Below are 14,750 nucleotides of genomic sequence, written 5' to 3'. Positions count from 1 at the left end.
GTGGATTGCTCTCGGGGTTGCTTCCTTAAGACTTGAAGTATTAGGTTCACACGTGTATATATACGATACAATTAATTCCATTAAAATGAATGACTTTTTAAGGGTACGTAGTGAGCGCCAGAATTAAAAACTCAAGTTAATGAACAAAGTGGAGTTCCTCCTGTTTAATGTACTACAATCAGATGATCCTCTGCTATTAATACCTTTTGATGTAGACAGAAAATCGAACACAGCTCAAATATAAGCTATTGATTTGTATTTCTTATCACACGTTCGTTAATGATTTTACATAATGCCTATTCACGACAGCTCAAAATCCGCAGCGAAATGGGTTAGAATATGTTATTCAGTAACAAAGGCGGCCGTCAGTTATCATTATTACCGCTGCGACTGTAATCTATCATTATCGTTGCCGTCATAAGAGTTATTGTCAATGGCACTGATTTCCTGTTTTCACGTTTTGTTACAATGCTTTACCTAAAAATCTGTTAATTAAATATTTGAAAGACACATTCATTTTATACATGAAATGTCTATATAATGTTTAAAAGATAGAAATGCCGTCAAGAGTAACGATGTTACTTAGCTTTTTAGCAAATATAAACTAGAACAAGTTACATTAAAAAAACTATGGAAACGTATGCTTTTACAATAGTATTGAATTTTCTTTTAAAAGGTATGTTTACACATACAAAAATTAGTAATAATTTGTTATGTCATTGGGATCATTGCTAAAGAAGAACCGTTTATTATAAAACATTGGTCGGTCGGTAAGTACCTCATGTACATTACCAGATGATTGTATTTACTTGAACTTTTTTCTGTCATGTTGATCCTTAGTACATGAGCCTGACAGTAATAAACGTAAATGTTGTTGTTGTTGTTGTTGTGGGCTTGGAATGCATCATGTATGATTTTCATGTCATCCACACAAAATTACGGTAATAATAAAGTGTTGTATTATTACTGTTATTTCTATAACAAAATAAGAAAATGATTCATGTTTCTTTTTCTTTGTAGATGGGAGTCACAAATATGGTTTAGGAAAGCTGAAGACCTGTAAGTACTCTATTTAGACAATTTACTGTGTTGGAGTTTCTTAAAGTAATCCACAGCTTAGTGGAACATGTTTCTAGTAAATTTCATTAAATTCAAAAAATATTTATCTCTCAAGTCTGTTCAAATGGTGCATGTACTTAAGATAAATGATATTCCCGTGATACAAATGGATATACTGATTGCCATGGGGTACATACAGAGTACCATTTTGGGCCCTGCTAAACCGTTCTTACTTGCAAATCATTTCTGTGTCGGCAAATCGTTACTATTAAAGCTTCAGAGGTACATCTCTTTATTTTATATGTAAATTCGTTCTTGTGCTAGGATTGCCATGGCACCTCTAAGGCAGTTTTAACTAAAATCGCAAACGCCTTAAAGAAAATCACATAATCTTTTTACATTTTTTTATATCTATACACAAGCCTTGTTTAACGTTTGCAGTGTCTGTCTGTATTGTTCTGTCGTAGAAATACAAATAAAGATAAAACCTTTCTGCACTGATTACGACAGCAACAATAAATATTCGTTCATTATTTTTTCAGTGTGTGTTTACAACAGCGTCGCGTTCCCAGGGGTAAATGATTTACCATAAGGGTTTCTTTTTTACTTCTTTTTTTTTCTTGGAGACAAAAAGTTTTATGAAAGACACTTAAAACCAATTACCAACCATTACGTCAGTCGTAAAAAGTAATATTTAGATGGGGTAATTTTCCTTGTCTGGAACTATGGAAATTTCGAAGAAATCCTTTCTATCATAGAGTTAAAAATATGCAATTAACAGAGGGTCTTGCAGTAGTGTCTTTTTTGTTGTTGTTGAATTCATCTAACAATTTGAATAAAATGATCAAGTATGAGGTTCTGTCTAGCATTTAGCAACTTTAATATATTTAATTTGAAAAGACAAAAATTCCTCACATGCTAGCTTTATCTGAACTTTCCAAATCTAGACGAATTCGATTCTGCTAACCTCTTCTCTGTTTAAAACGACGTTATACCAAATATGTAATACAAAATATATAGCATATAAAGTTTGTGTCGCATGTATCTCAGAAAATATTTGACATAGAGTTATGAAACCATAAAGAAACAGTATTCATCATGTGAATCATCTGGGATTTCTCTCCGCAAGACCAGAGTTATGTCTCTTAGCCTAGTCAAAAAGGGCATATAGTTTGTGTCACACGTAACTTAAAAGTGTTTGACCTTCAGTCATGAAACTTTGATCTTGTCCGCGCCCGCGTGCTGGGTTTACGTTTTGGAAGGCTACGTGTTTAGAACGTGGCTTTCCCTGTTGGATATTCATTCTTGTTTTTATAAGATTGTTGTTCAGTATGTGTAGTTGTGCACTTTTTAGGGGAAGGAGAATTTACCCCCCCCCCCCCTCCCCACATTTTTCTCCCTCCCCCCTCCCCCACCCCTGTAAGCAAGTAACGTATGACTGTACAGTATCAGGAAGTGGAGTCACCAATGTCCTACAGACACATATCTATCTACATATTATTACAATTGTTGTGGCAATGTTATATATATATTCAAGGATTGAATGTTATTTTCAAAATAAAATCCGTTCCTTATACTTACATTTCTAAATCGCATACTATATAAATATGAGGTTTCTTTACAAAAATAAAATAAAATCGTCATAAATCTTTGACCACCGATCTTTACAAAATAGATAGAACAGAAATATACACCCGCCAAAATTAAATTACAATTTGTCTTCCGAAAAAAAAATACAATACCTGATTTTAACCTTAAGCCTGCTGGGGGTAAGTGATTTTGCCTTTGTGACCAGTGCAGACCAAGATCAATCATGGTCTGCACTGTCAGTCAGTAAATATTTATTGAACACCCCTTTGAATAATGAATGGCACTGCCCAAATTAAATGATGGACCAGTCCATAATAAATATAGCAAGGTAAAGGTTAACTAAAAATATTATAAATCCAATAAAATATCGCAAAGTCGTGTCGATTCAGGTGAGAAAAAAGTTTAAGCTACTATTAAATGTTGTTTTAGAAATTTTGATTGCCGATTCGAACGACGCCATTTTGTTTGTTTTCGTGAACGACGTCAAATCACATGTGCAGTCTTGCGAAAAAGCGTCGCCCTTGATATTACTGCGACAATATTGTTTATACGAAAATAAGCTATACAAAATGCAAAGTGAATGTATTAGAAAAGGTTAACTGCCAGGCAATAGACTTGCTTTATTTGATTATTTGTTTCAGTTGTACGGAAATACTTCATCCATACCTCTGAATCTAGTGCAGATAAATAATTTTTATACTACTTCCGGCCTTAATCTTAAATTTAATGGGTCGGCTTAATGAACAAAGCATGTAAAAATTAAAAGAAAATTTCAGGGTAATTGAAGCTGCGGTCTATCTTTTTCCATCACGCCCTAGAAAAGTTGCCTAGAGAAGTGGAGGAAATCATCAAAGATGTTTATGTAATTGCTTAAATGAAAATATATGTTTTCTCTAAAAGATGTTACTCAGCTTCAACTCTCTCCAAAATAGAGGTAACTGACATTTCCAAAAGATCAGTTATATTTGTCTTCAGTGTTTTATTGTTGAATTATTGTCGTGAAAATTATCCTGCGTTAATGTAACAAAGAATGGGGAAATGCAGTGAAATTATACCAATTGTGTCAATGTATTTCTGTGCTTAAATGTTTCAAACTGTCATTAGCACGGTGATTACTATTGACATTTTGCCACGTGGGGTCTTTGTGACACGTAAGAAGGAAGCCTTTAATCACATTCTGAGTTCAGTAGACAGCGGAATCGGTCTATCGGGTCCCTTATCTTCGTATTACGCACCTCATATTATACTGCAGCAGAAAGTAATTTCAAAATATTAATCGAGGATTTGGCATTATAAAACTGCATCAGACAAGTTCTTTACTTTACAAGGCGTAACATGTCTATAAAAGATACGCAGCTTGAATTATATACGTAACGTGTATAGTTTGTCAATTGACTTTTTGGGGTTTTTTGTTGTTGTATTTTTTTATTCTTTCAATCTGATATTTTAATTTAAAAAGAATGTATGTATTCAACTTAACCGATCCATTTATTTCTGTCAGGATGGTTGTTTTGATAAGTCTTCTAGCACATTCCCTGATTTATCTATGGATCGCACTGCAGACTCCTTTTAAAGACGCTTTCCTTGTTTTGTGCATGGACAAAACCTTTTACATACTCTTTCCTTAGTTTGTTCATGGCTAATGCTGCAAGTTCCTTATAAAGATATTATCCTTGTTTTGTTTATGGATATCGACGCATATCCCTTTTAAAGACTTTTTTTTTGTTTTGTTTATGAACAATGCTGCAAATTCCTTTTAAGGACGCTTTCCTTGTTTTGTTTATGGATAACGCCGCATATCCTTTTTAAAGACTATTTCCTAAATTTTGTTTTGTGTATGAACAATCCTACAAAATCCTTTTAAAGACTATTTCCTTGTTTTATTTATGAACAATGCTGCAAACTCCTTTTAAGGGCTCTTTCCTTTTTTGTTTATGAACTCCTATTAAGGATTTTTTTTTCTTTGTTTTGTTTATGAATAATGCTGCAAACTTCTTTTAAGGACTTTTTCATTGTTTTGTTTATGAACAATGCTGCAAACTCCTTTTAAGGACACTTTCCTTGTTTTGTTAATGGATACTGCTGAAGATCCTTTTGAAGACTTTTTCCTTGTTTTGTTTAATGACAATACCGCAGATTCCATTTCAGTAAACACGTTTTTGTAATCAAAAATATTTTAAAACATGTAATATCAATATTTACACGTTTCGGCAGTCATAATGTTGTATGTTTAACCGCATAACACAGGAGTAATATTTGTCAGCTTTGACAAAAAATGAAAGAGACGAAAACGTAGAACAGACGACGGCAAGAATAAGCCAATTATAGTGTCCCAACTGAAAGTTTCAATAATTTAACGGTTATTCAGTTATTGTCTGTAAAACAATAAAAGCAAGTGTGACACAAAATGTCTTTGTCTGTACCAAAACCAACTCGTTATATCAAGCGTGTCAGTGGCTGCTTTAAAATGTAGAGAAAAGCCTGGTAGAAATGATAATTAAGAAATAATATATCCCAAACAGTGATTTGTCATTCAATGAAATCATTGTTTGGAGTTTAGATGCGAAGGAATTATATCACGAGTGCGCAGCCCGAGTGATAAAATAATACGCATCTAAACGACAAACAATGCTTTTATTTATGAGCAAATTACTGTTTGAGATAAATTATTTCGATTCTAACACGTCATCACCTGTTTACTGTTAATTTCTTTTCCTGCGCGCCGCTATGCCGTCTAACGCCATGACGTAATAATTGTGACGTCAGAAAAAATGAATTGTTGAATAATAACACACAGTTTTCAGCCTTCTTTGTTTAATAGGAAAACAAATCGTGTCGTGTTAGAATGGTCAATATATGAAACTCGAGCTTGCTAATATCTGTTCTAGTTCATAAATGTTGTCAATTTTGTGTTTTTGTTTGAATTAGAGCAATTACTTTTCTTTGATTTTGGGCGTGTTGTCTACACACAAGATCAATATACTGTATTATAGGTATATTAAATCCAAATTTCATATTTAAAAACATGAACAATGACTTTATATACTTTATGTAAACATACAATTAACAAATGTATATGTATTAACAGTACTATGCATTAGGTTTAAAATAGTACACACTGCATACATGTATAGATAAACACAGTTTAAATGTGTAAGTACTACCACTGAAAAACAAGCTGTGTTTTTAACAATAAACTGTTACTGCAAAACATTTAAATATAAATGTAGCTCTATACGCAAATGTAGTAAATATATTTAGTAAAATTAAATACATTTGCTGAGGATTTTATACATTTGAAGTAAATATTTGACGATAAAAGATGACCATTGGATATCTTCAATCATGCTTTTAACTGGCTACTAGTAATAACTATCTTTAAGTAACGATACAAACTTATCTAGAATTTTCCGGCTTTTTTATTGATAACCTATTCAGTATAGCGTATATGCGTTATACATGACATATTGACTTGAGCAGTTCACTTTTGACATTTGTCTATCTCTCCCTAACTGGCAATCCAAAACACTCGACGGCGTATATTACCGGGAAAAGGATGTAGTTAAGTTTCTCCGATATTGGTTCCGACATTTACATACCGACACTTTTTGTCCCCCGGACAGTGCGGAACAAGCAGTCTTCAGTGCTTAAGATTTCCGGCAGATTTCTTTGACTAATGAAAGAAATTCACTCACTGGTGTTAGTCCCGGGATATTCTGTTTGAAGGTTGGATGAGATTTTTTTTTCAATTTCTGTATGTATCGATTATGAAGCAGTGAGAAATGTATGGCTATGCATCAATACCAACAGTCGGTGATGATTGTTCGTTCACATCAGTAGATGCTTTAATAAAAAGAACATAGAAATTTTTTATTGGTTTCTACTGTGCTGTTGTGATTTAAAGACTTTAATTTGTTTGGAATTATGTGAACGTGTTACAGGGATGAAATTTATTGTAAAAAGTGACAGTGCCGTAAAAAGTGTTCAATGGACCGTGCGCTAAGCATAGCACAGTGCTAAAAAAGACTGATTTTATCTGGAACGTTAATGTATAAGATAAGAGCAGTTCAATATATAGAGCCATGTGCGCAGGAAACGGTACTGTCTTGTCCGCTTGATTGAAGATATGAATAATTTAGCAGGGCAACATGTCCGTGATGATTCAAATTAATCAATGTTGAAGGAGGCGGTCAGTGACTTTTTCTGAACTGCGTGTTTATTCGCCTGTAGCAGGTAACACTGTGAAGGTGGTGGTTGTTTTCATTATATCTCGTCGAACATCTGCAAGATGGTACGTTTCTGTTGGCAATACTTAATTAAACAGTTTATATTGTCGGAGAAATATTAATTAAACGGCTTGCGTTGTTGAAAAAAATAATTCTTAAATGTATAATTGATAACTTCGCACAAGACAAAGAGATTACTTTCAATATCAGATGTCTTAGTTCAGACAATTTTTTGTTTAGTTTGAAGCATGGAGCTGCTGTGACATCCCCAGGTGAAAAAGTTTGGAATTAACAGATTTAGCTATTTTTAGCATTTTTTGTCAGAATTACATGTAAGTAATGCACATAAAATTTGGATTGTATTTCAAAGGAAAAAATATTCAGACAAAAAAAAATAATCTTCTTGAATCCTTGTGACATTCTGCTTTTAAGGGAAACTTGGAGAAGGAAACAAAACAAGCAGAATTACGTTCATAAAAATGAATAACAATACAAATGGTTTATTACCAAATGCCAGATCTTGATTTATTCTTTCCAGTCTGCTGACAGCCTATTCTGGTAAGTGATTTCTTCGTGGAATTCTTAAACGTTTTCAGTCTAGCAATCACAGTCCTTTTGAATAATGTTTTCAGAGTAATCGTTTATTTATGTCGGTTCTTTTTTTAAATGTTCTACAGCGAATTTTCAGTGAGGTTTTGTTTTGTAAAAACGTATTCACGTCAGAGGAATTCTGCTTATAATGAAGATACTGACAATTTCTCTTTCTTCTGCATTAATGAATACCTTTTCTTTTGCTGCTTGTTTTTGCTGGACTCAAATTGCAGTATCCCATTTTCAAATGCAAGGATCTGCATTTTTGTTTTGAAGAAATATGTCCGAATGAAATACTTTAGAATATTGTTTGCTGTAACTGAGAGATGCACAAATATCGTCATAAAGAGGGAAGAAAACTTGATGGTGTACTACAGATCAAAAGGACAGAACGTGCTATTTCAACAGTTTTAATTGCTTTAAAACTGCGTTAACTAAATCAAGTTTCAGTTAACAACTAGTATGCCCGAGCGGAAATGGAAACTTGGTCAAAGTTTGTGCTACAATTTATAAATATGGGGCACAGTATTTCTGCTTACACACAAAGATTTCCAATTTATCTTCTCTACATCGACCCGGCCGGTTAGGAAATTTAGACAGAATTGGTGAATTATTTACGTGCAATTGCCAGATTTCTTAAATAGGATGCAGGAATCAATAGACGGCATCTTACTTTACTGGCTGCCGCCATTTTATTGCCCTCCCTACGATAAATCATCTACCTACCAAGTGAAATTAGAAGGTCACTGCAACTTTTATACTGACATACGATAGTAATTGTCCTATCATTTCCCCATAAAACACCAAAACTGAGTGTGCAAAACTTGGATTATGTCATTGGAATTGCGCCGTTTTTCGAGTTCTTGGCCTCAGCTAGCTGAAAAAAAAGATCTCAAATTTAGTTTTACCGCGATGAACAGCTGAAGTATTTGTCAATTGTTAATATGACAAAGTGTTTTAACTTTCCACTTTGTACGAGCTCTTTTCATATTCAGTTAATTCATATTACCATGTTTCAGTTTTTTGCATATTTGCGTTCAGTTCCTCGGAAATAAAATTTGAGCCGCACCATGAGAAAACCAATACATATATAGTGCATTTGCGACCAGCATGGATCCAGACCAACGCAGGATCCGTACTGTTCGCTTTCAAACCCTATTGCAATTGGAGAAACCGTTAGCGACCAGCATGGATCCTGCGCAGGCTGGTCTGGATCCATGCTGGTCGCAAATGCACTATGTTGGTTTTCTCATGGTGCGGCTCATTTCTATGTTCCAGTTTTTACATATTTGCGTTCAGGTCCAAGGAAACAAAATTTCACTTAGAATCAGTTTAGATAGCCTTATGTTTGGATGTACTTATTATCTGTTACGTCAGTTCAAACATTGGTTTATTCTCATAATATTGTTCGATTCAATACCCGCCTTGTCTAAATAAACATTATTTGATTATGATAATTACTGTATTGTTCTAATCAATTTCCGTTGTAAAATGCTGGTACCCTGCTCTAGTTACGGTTAATTACGCAACTGGACAAACGGTTGATAACCTGATAGTATGCTTTACTTTCCAAACAATTGATACAAAATTTGTTTGCTTTTGTGTGAGAGGTTACTTTGTAACGTTCACTGTGGTTTTGGAACGGGAAGTTAATGGTTTGGTCTCTGCATTTGGTATAAGCCATTGGGGTTATTTTGGCAAAATGATAATCTGAGGTGGATAACAAAATGCGAAATTTTAAACTTAATTTTGTCATTATGATACACTGTTGCTAATAATGATTCTAGGACGTTACTTTTAGAAATAAAACGGCATTGGTTACAAAGTACCACATTTTACTAACTTTTGGCTTTCCATTTTCCATTACTGCTCATAAACAGACTCAATCAAACCGAATCTGCAATTTTCACTGTTTGCCTTGTTCTCGATGCTTCCGAGGGATCTACTTTTCAGATTTTATTAACAATTAACTTATGTTAAAAGTGAAATAAAATGCAAATAATAAAACAAAACGAAAGAACTATTTTATGTTTTAACTCGCTTTTTCGTAAAGATGACTCTGGGGTTTTGAACACGCTGTAACGCCGCTTTGTCAGAGTGCTTTCGACCAGGTGATGCTAGACGATGCTTGAGAATACCCTCAATTACCAATGGAAATCGTGTCTTATTTCTTTACCTACTGTAAAATTCTACCATTTTCACCGGGTATCAGGTTGTCACGTTGTGACCTATATTTCTGTGGGTCAGCAGATTTTCATGTCGATCTAGGCTATAAGTACATATATTGATCGATGAAACAAATCCATTATTTGGCTTTTAGTAGCCATCCACGGAAATATGTTGAATTAGAATGATAAATATAGGGACTCCCACCCCCACCCCCACCCCCACCCCCCGTTTATCTTACTGACTTCGAGGGTCACTAACAAACATAGTACTTTATAATGTTACTTGTGAAGACACGTGAGATCTTATCCGTATTTATTAGACATTTCCATTATGCAACCCCTCCTCTGTAACTAAGATAAAAATCGCATGATTGCGTAGTGTAAAAATAGATCGAGGTTTTAAATTCGAAACCAAATCATTGTTCTAGGTTGTTTTGTATCAGCATATGCACTGTAAGAACATGTGATTATGTACAGATATGGAACGGATACAATCTGAAATACGAAACGACATAATTAAAAAAACACGGAACGTCGATAGTCAGCTTGGATTTACCTCACAAAAGAAAGAATAAGAAATATTATTTGAAGAAATTAAAAAAAGCCTTACAGAAAAAATCTGCATAGGTTGCGATATTGTTATATTGATATCAAGAGGTATACAGTGGAATATTATTTCTAAACTTTAGCAGCCTTATATAATTCGAATTATATTTATTTGTTAAATGCATTACAGTGTCAGAGTTGCCTCTTTGGTCGAGTGAGTAAGGCCCCGTTTCGAATCACTTGTACATCACCGCTATTGCTTCGGGTCCTCGTTTGCGGTATAGAAGTCTGTTTGTGAAAAAGCCATCTAGCTGGCTTACGGAAGGTCGAACGAATGATATTTATTGCTTATAATACTTATTTAACTTCTTTGATTAACGCACTCGCGGGAAAGTGGTGCGATATTTTTGTTTCGCATACATTGTTCATTGAACATGTTCTTTGCGTTTCTGATGCCAGTTCTTCTCCGCTAACATATATTCTGGCATGAGATTTGTTTCGGTGTCACTCACAACCGAGAGCTTCGAATGACTCTCTAACATCTAACCTTTTCATTGACATGGAAAACGCTTTCCATATATTACAATTATCAGAAAGCGTAATGTGGGTACATGCTTATTTATGTTTGCTCAACGTATCGAATGTGTCTGGAATTTTCATGTGTTTTGAAATTGTTCTGGATCTTCGTATGTGTTTTGTTTGTGTTTGGCGAACGATTAAAAACACTGGGCTTAAATTATTAACACCTGCTGCCACCAAACCTCTGTTGAAATAGTGCAAGATGTCTGCTTAACAACGTAAGCAGCATTTCTACAGACTGGGCACAGTGTTGATAATTGTACAAATTGGATTACACCGCTTATATGTCAGTTTAAATAAGATTAGAAAAATCAACTAGGCTTTCGCGCTACAGCTGCAGGTATTCTTCGGGGGAAAAAACTTAATCTAAACATTAATATTTCAAAAGCTCAGTGCTTTAAATTTTATGTTAAAAGTAGACGAAAAAGCAGTCCCAGTAGAGAAAATGCATAATTATATTTTTATAAAGAAATTTACTGTTACTCATGAACATGCAAATAGTTAGAGTACATAGAGGGAAATAATAAGACCAATGGAAAAATACTACAGTTTACAAAATTGATTTGACTAAAACAAAAACAACAAACCAAGTAGCAGAAAAAAAACAATATCAACTTTTACTGATTCTGTTTTTCAAATTTTAACTTGCACATGTACCAGCTTCAGAAACTCAACCAGAAAAATTAACTGCTGAAAACGGATTTTGAGGAAGGTGTGGAACTATGACTGTAAAGTATTGGCACAACTATCGTAAACTAAACTGTGATCTATATATAAATACGTAAATGATTGTTTATTTGTACGATTGGTTTCTGCTTGCATGAAATGCAGGTTAATAATTGATTTTACGATTATTGTTCTTTACTTGTTATACACACGGCATGTCATCGCAAATCATCCGGGGCGATCCCGCATTGCGTGTCGAACTCCATCATACTTCAAACATGTCGTTGTTGATTACGACACGACATGATTGTTATTTATATACTGAATTCTTGCGCGTCTTATAAACATTCAGCCAATTAATATCTGTAAATCTTGCTCGTGTTTCGTGTGTTTGTAAACGATTATCTGCTCCGAGATCAATAGGTCAATGGAAGAATAATCTCAGCAATGCATTAACATCATTGTTTGACCAGTTGGCAATATCGGGGAAAGAAAGTGTGTCTTGTCAATACGCTTTAGTAAACATCTCTAATCCGTTGTGGTCAAATTTAATTAAAAACGCTCCCTGGGTCCTAATTGGTAACTGTTTATTGATTATAGAAGAGTAATATAATTTATTGCTCTTAGACGATGCAAAGCTAATGTAATTGAAATGCCGTGTACTGGAGTCATTCACGCAATTTTCCAAATAAATCTTATCATCGGTTTACATAATTGCATTGAGCTCTAAAATCTAGATTTTTCTAATGTCATAGAACAAGAAATAATAAGAAATTGTGTCCATGTTTATATAAGCAAATAACCGAGTTTTGCAGTGGCAATACAGAAGTCCCATACTGGTATAAAACGTTGTTAGTGTTCGTCCCTTGTGGTTGTTGGCAGCAGTGTTAAAACTAAAATTTAGGAGCTATGAAACAAAATCTATTTTAGTTAAATTTCAATAGTGACCTTGACCTACAAGTATAGAGCATGAACGCGACACATTGTACATTTGTGTGCAGTACTAAGATAATCCATCAATGCACATAAACGTTATGGAATGGAAACTAATTTTTTCTTGACCTTAAACAGTAACCTTCACCTTTAACTGACAAACATAGATCATGTGCTGACACATTGTCTCATCATGGGGAACGTTTGTATGTACCAATGAGATAATCCATCAATGCATATTAAAGTTATGGAGCGGAAACAATTTTTACTTGACCTTCAATAGTGACATTGACCTTTGACCTACAGGCTTATAAACTCCAGTATTATGTCTACAAGTGTTGTTGTGTGTGCTGCATCCTACGTCCATTCCAACGACTTTGGAGTATGAGAAGCTATGGCACCACCCACAAATAAATCAGACACTTGAAGTACGTCAACAACTGGAACGTTTAAACTGAAAACGTCACATCTGATATTTCAAACGACGTATAGTTTTACAGTATGAAATAAGTTGCTGATTCTAAAACTCGTCATCATGTTGTACATTTAAAGAAAATATCTTCCGTAACGAGAAAATGATTTCCATTTTACCCTGTAACAGTATTATACCATGTTTATTTCAAAATCAATTTCCAGGAGCCAGAAAGGAATAAAACATGCTTTTTACAGCGAGAACAATTCGCAAAGAAACCATTACTCGTAGTGTGTTTAATAATTTTGACATTTATATGAAAAATGGATGAGCTTTTAAAACTTCATTTATTTTTAAAAACAATATGATACTGGTCGGAAATCGTTGTTAGTATAGCGTTTCTCAACGCTATATTTAGCAAAGTCTAAGTATTAGATCCAGTAATACCTCTTGCTATCTTAACAGAAACGTTTTCAAAGTTTGAACTAAGTTTTCACAATAATCAGTCTCTCTTGCATATTTCACACGTTTTGCCATTAGTTCTACGCAGAAAACGTCGTTAGGACCAATTGAGTACTGGTTTTAGGTCTAATGTTGGTTGACTTTAATTCTTCCTTACCAGAAACGCCGGTAACGATGCAGTGAATTAACATGTCTGGTCAAAACTATTGTATATCCTATGACGTAGGCATTGCAGATATATATGCCTCTTTCTGTGTGTTATTATAGTCTGATGTATCACAGACGATCTCATGGAGTTCGTTTCCACATTGCTAAAATACAAATGTCAAATGAGTTTGTTTCTACATTGCTAAAATACAATAGTCTATGTCAATAGAGTTCGTTTCCACATTGCTAAAATACAATAGTCAATGTCAATTGAGTTCGTTTCCACATTGCTAAAATACAACAGTCTATGTCAATTGAGTTCGTTTCCACATTGCTAAAATACAATAGTGCATGTCAGTTTTGACATTTATTACACTGGAAGTTAGCATATTATTTCATTATCATGTTGATAAATAAAGCTCTCGCTGAAACCATGTTTGGAGTAAGTATTGTGAAATAAGAATGAAGTATGAAAGAAGAAATGTAGTAAGTATGAAAGTGTAGTTAGTATGAAGAATGTTTTTGTTTTTGTTGAGTTTAACATCACAAGTGTAGGTCATATGGCGATTTTCGAGGAACACCCAAGGTGCCCCTCCGGGCATTATTTCGTGACGGGCATGCACCTAGGTAGAACCACCGACCTTCCTTAAGCCAGCTGGATGGCTTCCCGACACGTCACACGAAGAATTGTACGCCGAAAGAGATAGATGATTTGCACGTTGAGGAAGCCATCCAGCTGGCTTACGGAAGGTCGGTGGTTCTACCCAGGTGCCCGCTCGTAATGAAATAATGCACGGAGAGGCACCTGTTGTCTTCCTCCACCATCAAAGCTGGAAAGTCGCCGTATGACCTATGAATGTGTCGGTGCGACGTTAAACCCATCAAATATAAACTAAATTGCACGTTGAAGTTAAAATGGCTCCGTTGCATTTTTTTTCAAATTTTACGAGGATTTAAATCTTGGAAAGGCGAATGACGTTCTCATTTTGCTGTCGTTATATAAAGATTAATGTAAGCGTTTAATGGATGTTAATTGAGAGAGAAAGTAAATGCATGTCAATTACACGAAAACTGAGGTTGTATCAAGGCACAATCGGGAACACTTCAAACAGTAAACATAGATAATTGCTGTTAAATCAAACGTGCATGTTTAGTGGTAAGTTAACGACACGATATACAAGATTAGCCTTAATGTTCTGTGTCATTTCGAAACCTTTTAAACAAAGGAGACGGAAGACTGTTGCTTCTACGTCCACTTTTGTAAGATTTCCGAGCAAGATACACATTGATCAATAGTTTTATTAGTGCGTCAGATTCGGTATCACTTTAAACATTGTCAGATTCTTGACCTGTTATGACGTTATATACTAA

General features: G+C 34.5%; 1 protein-coding gene across 5 annotated transcripts in view; it reads left to right on the top strand.

Moving 5' to 3' along the window:
- LOC123559876 (muscarinic acetylcholine receptor M2-like) overlaps positions 1 to 14,750 on the top strand; it is a 200,204-nt gene that overhangs the window by 141,641 nt on the left and 43,813 nt on the right. For 3 of the 5 annotated variants that reach the window (XM_053552181.1, XM_045351996.2, XM_053552182.1), the window contains one exon: positions 1,021 to 1,059. The gene's annotated coding sequence lies outside the window, so the exon portion shown is untranslated. Of the gene's footprint in view, positions 1 to 1,020; positions 1,060 to 1,601; positions 1,634 to 3,290; positions 3,334 to 14,750 lie in introns of those variants that run through there. The other 2 variants (XR_008372560.1, XM_053552183.1) reach the window with 2 other exon arrangements.

Source organism: Mercenaria mercenaria, chromosome 10, assembly GCF_021730395.1.
Source record: "Mercenaria mercenaria strain notata chromosome 10, MADL_Memer_1, whole genome shotgun sequence".
Taxonomy (NCBI): domain Eukaryota; kingdom Metazoa; phylum Mollusca; class Bivalvia; order Venerida; family Veneridae; genus Mercenaria; species Mercenaria mercenaria.
This window is presented reverse-complemented; position numbering and strand designations above follow the sequence as displayed.